Consider the following 4,793-nt stretch of genomic DNA (forward strand, 5'->3'; position numbering starts at 1 on the left):
TCCCAAACAGAATCTCTAGTAAAATACGATCATTTGTGAAACAGGCAAATGACTGTCTCAGGGGCCCATTCCTCATTCTCAAGACACATGTATGCAGTACGTACACCATGCATTGAGCAAAAGGGATTAAAGACACCACATGTAAGGTTAGAAGTCATTCTGACTATATTCTAAAATATTGGACTCATATTCTTATGATGGCAGACATGATGCTGCGTTTAAAACCGGGGTTAATGGACATTATATGACTGTCAATTCTGTTTTGTTTTGGAGACTCTTGGCTGCCTATATGGTACAGTGCAGCGTGAAGGAAACATTTTCCAAAACTGTGTCAGCTCAAAAGTTGTAAGAGAACCTCTCCAGCTGCTTTAACTCTCTTCATTTTTGTCATTTAATTGTCTGTCGGCACTATGTGGCAGCGTTGCATGACAACCCATCTCACCACGGAAAGGAACCTAACAGCTTTGGTAAGAGAGGAGAAAAGGACCTGGCCAGTAAGGGGCTCGAACCCACGACTTTGGCGTTATGAGCACCATGCTCTAACCAACTGAGCTAACCGGCCTCATGACAGTGGTCCTCTCTGTGCAGCGCCTTTTACTTCCATTGACAAATGATAGCGATTCGAAGAGAGATCCTTCAGACCAGCAAGCAAACCCACGGCTATTTCGGTTTTCTATCTAGGCAACGTTGGTGTCTGCAATAGCATACATGAAAGCGTGATGCAATTTCTGTGGCTACATTTGTTGCACGTCATGCACAGTAAGAGTGTTTCTAACACCAAATAAAAAGTCAACAATTAACGATCACGCCTTCTCCTCAGTTAACCCACTGAAACCCTTGCTGTTAACAGATCTTTACTGCGTGCTTTACGAGCACCTACATATCGTGTCGGTTCTTTCAGCTTTATTCATTAGGTTTTCAAAGGCATAAGTAGAGCACCAGAGGTGCGAACGCAAGATGTGTGGTCATCTGAAGAACTCATTTCCATGGCAGCAGGGCCAAGTGATTTAGCGTATTTATAGTACCAGGAAAGGAGAAGCAGCACTTCGCCTTTGCCGCGGAGGCACAAGGATACGTGTGGCAAACGCCATAGTCGGCAGGATTCAAACCTGCGCAGGGAGTTCTCAACGGATTTCGAGTACATCGCCTTAACCACTCGGCCACAACTACAGCGAGCTCACCCCCGCCGCATTCCTCCTATAATCTAACACGGCAGGATGCGAGGTGGCTGCGGAAACGTTTTCAAAGTCGCTCTCCGTTAAAAAAAAATAAATACCTTTGACAAAATACGTGCCGGCAGACAGATATGCCTCAGAGGGTTTAAGGCTGGCTTCACGTTCAAATGATAAAGTCTCCCCGTCCGGATGTCAAAATGCAACTTTGGCAGACAGAAAAAACATCAATAAACCACAAATGTGGATAAGGATTTTACAAGCTGCACCACACTGCACTTTCCAAAGCATTTACATTCCTGTTAGACGCAGGAATTGCCTTTGATTTGCGCGCTTACGAACGCCATGAAAAACGAAACAAAACTAAAGCCCTCAGCTCCTGCACTTGATTATAATGCCGTTACGTGTCGAAGCAGGAATTTATGTCATCCTACCACTGCAACACGGGGAATAGAGGGAAATGAGCACACACTACGTACGTCTCAATCACTCCCTAGAGTCGTAAGGCGCATTGAAGGGTGCACCCCCATCATTTATCGTTGCGCCTCTGTGAAAGGAAAGCTCTTGAGCAGTCTTTGAAACAGCTCGGATTAAACACTTGATTGCTTCCATGTGTATCTGGAGCCCATTTCTTATTTTCACTTCACGCCGCCCAAAGCATTTCTAAAACATGAGATTCGCGTTTGGGAATGCGCCCTGCCCTACGAATAAAACAGGTCTACGGGTCTGAAACCTGCTCCACGGAAAACAGTTCTGTTGCGCTTTTGATCAAAGGGAGATTCGCTGTTCTTACTTTTTGATGACATAACACCCAAAGGGGCTTCTTTGGAGCTGGATTCCAACCAGCATCCTAAAGTTTCTTGGCGGTATCCTTTACAGTCCTCTGTTCGGTCGACAAGGGACAGAAGGGGGCAGCTTTCCTCACACACACAGTGCAATGTACTGTAGTGTTCCCGTTCATTGAATTCGCAGTTCTGCATCAGACCTCTAACTCGTTTCCTTAGCTTGGATTTAAGCCATGAAGCAGGCTTCTAGTGTATAAACGTCTAGAGGAATCACAAACTATTTGAGAGGCCATCATCCCAGGGGGAACTGACAAAGTCTATCTCTAAACACCTAGCGCAATCTCTCGAGAGACTGTCAAAAATCGCTTTCTCCGTTTCCGTTGCAAGTAAGTGAAAACGCGGTCTCAAACCAGAGCCACTTGGCAGCAGCGGCACGTAAATACTGTTACTGTCACTGCTCGATACTGACGTTAGCCTACTATACCATGTTCAGCCACCGCTAGGAAATGTACGGCTCTAGTACTGGAGCAAACAACAGGAGGGCCAAAGGCACACGGGCACACATGTCAGACATGGAGAGTGACGAGAATGGGACTCAAACCCATGCGTGCAGAGTACAGTGGATTAGCAGTCCATTGCCTTAACCACTCGGCCACCTCATCTAGGAAACTGGGCTGTCCAGACATGGGTTGCCGCGCTCCAGATGATCTTTTTCTTTTTTTTTCCCTCGTACTCGAGGGTCATTTTCCTGTTCCACATGCGATTTCAACATTTTCCTTGGGAGATGTCAAGCCAGCAAGCCACTACTGTGGTTCAGTGGCCATTGTGGAGTTCAGTGGCCCTGTTGTACACAGAAAGCACATTGAGCTCCTTGGACATGAAAAGTTCCAGATAAAAGCCATTTGTCATCCTTTCTCTTGGTGTCGATGTTGCTATTGTATGTAAAGGTGGCAACTTGCTCAGCGAACAGGCGGAGCACACACCGAATGCAGATGTGTCTGAGTGGTGTGTCCAAGTGGCTGCAAAACGACAGCACTCCCAGGGTGCCGTGGCTTAGTTGGTTAAAGTGCCTGTCTAGTAAACAGGAAATCCTGGGTCCGAATCCCAGCGGTGCCTTTTTTGTTCTGTGTTCTTGAACAGAACTGGTCATTATGGACAACCGCCTACAGCTAGACTTAATTAAATGCAAGTATTCATTTCCTGTCTTTAACGCGACTTGTTTTTCTTAAAATGGATGCAACTTGCAAAACATGAAATACAAACCTTGCTAATCAGCGCTAGCGGCTGGCAAAAAAAAAGAAGTCAGCAATGTTTTTTTTCTTTAACCTTAACCCTGCTAATAGAGAAGAGTTAAACGACCGAGTCTATGCAGCTTAAACGGTGCGCACGTCGGGTTCTTAGCTGAAAGGGTGGTAAATCACGCTCACCCCAGTCCTTAATCTTTTAAAAGGATACAAAATTGAACCTAGTCGCCACATCACATACATCCTGTTCAATAATAAAAAGGTAACATCTATCCTCGCTCCAGAGTAAATCTCACGTTGAGGGCATCTTTTTTTTCACTTTACCGTGAATCGAGCTCGGCTGCACAGAGGAGAGAGCAGAGCAATGAGGTCACGGGGACAGGGGAGTCACACGCTGGCGGTTTGAATACGCGGAAGATCACTGAGGGATCCACAGTATATGGACCCTCCGTGCGCCATCAGTCCGCACTCCGGACTCTGAATCCTGCCATCCGAGTTAAGATCTCGGCGGAACCTGAGGCGCAGTTCCTTCTTAAAACGTAATCTGGTGAGCATTTCTAGAATCGTACTTGTATAGATGCAGCCTTTAATGTGTTGCTAGGTTAAAATTGATGACTTCTTGTATTTCAGTAGGCAACTGCCCTCTTGATTTCAGATTTAATTTCTTTATTACAGGGGCGCTTTTATGAAGACAGAGTCATGTTCAGGTACTTTGCTTGATGGAGGAAGCTCATTTCGGACTCTGTGATCTGCTCACCTGGAAAGGTCTGCTGTACTACAACAAGAGAGAAGTAGAGTCTGGAAGAAGGGACAATTTTATGATTCTTTGGAAGGTAGGTTTTTTTTACTTTGAAATCGAAATGAATCAGAATATCAGTGCAAAAGACAAACTCTTGGTTTGGTTTAAAGAGATATGGTTTTAAAACAGACAAAATGTAGAAAACAGGTGTTTCTCACTTTTGGAAAAGAATGGACCGGGGGTAATAGTTTACTAGTTGCAGTGCTGAGCTCACCGGGTTGCAGTCCCGCAATGGATAACGCGTTTGACTATGGATCAGGAGATTGTAAGTTTGACTCCTGCCTGGCTCGGGTCGTTTTTAAACGCATCGGGCTACTCCCCTAAGTAGTCTGTGCTACTTACTGCATTGTAATCGTACTCAGTAAGAGATTTCCTTCATGTAAATGAACTGCACCTGACAGCTTTAGAAAATCACCTGGGCTCAGTACGGTGCTGAGAGCTCAGCGTTGCTGTTGTTCTAATTAGCACGCACTGCATCGGCTATGAACCCGAACTTTTCAATTATTCCGATCATTAAGTCAACACGTAGTCCACATGAAAGGTAGAAATATTCTCTTGTCTGTCTCTTGTTTGTATAGAACTGAATGTCCCTGACAATGTACTGTTAGTTTTAATTGAAGAACGGCATTTGTGTTCAAATATATCAGACAAGTTTACGTAACTGCTCATGCGACACTCAGTTGTAATTAGTCAAGAAATAAAGTCGAACAACAGCTGCGGGTTTGATTCTGAACGTATCAGATTGCAGCGCCTTTTACTTCAATTGACAAATGATAGAGATTCGAAGAGAGAT

The 4,793-nt window shown here is 44.9% G+C and overlaps 1 non-coding gene across 1 annotated transcript; it reads right to left on the bottom strand.

Annotated features, from left to right (window-relative positions):
- Nucleotides 1–488: 488 nt before the first annotated feature.
- trnam-cau (transfer RNA methionine (anticodon CAU)) lies at nucleotides 489–562 on the bottom strand. The gene has a single exon. It is a non-coding gene; the product is annotated as a tRNA-Met (tRNA).
- Nucleotides 563–4,793: the final 4,231 nt, after the last annotated feature.

Source organism: Lepisosteus oculatus, unplaced genomic scaffold (genome assembly GCF_040954835.1).
Source record: "Lepisosteus oculatus isolate fLepOcu1 unplaced genomic scaffold, fLepOcu1.hap2 HAP2_SCAFFOLD_74, whole genome shotgun sequence".
NCBI classification, from domain to species: domain Eukaryota; kingdom Metazoa; phylum Chordata; class Actinopteri; order Semionotiformes; family Lepisosteidae; genus Lepisosteus; species Lepisosteus oculatus.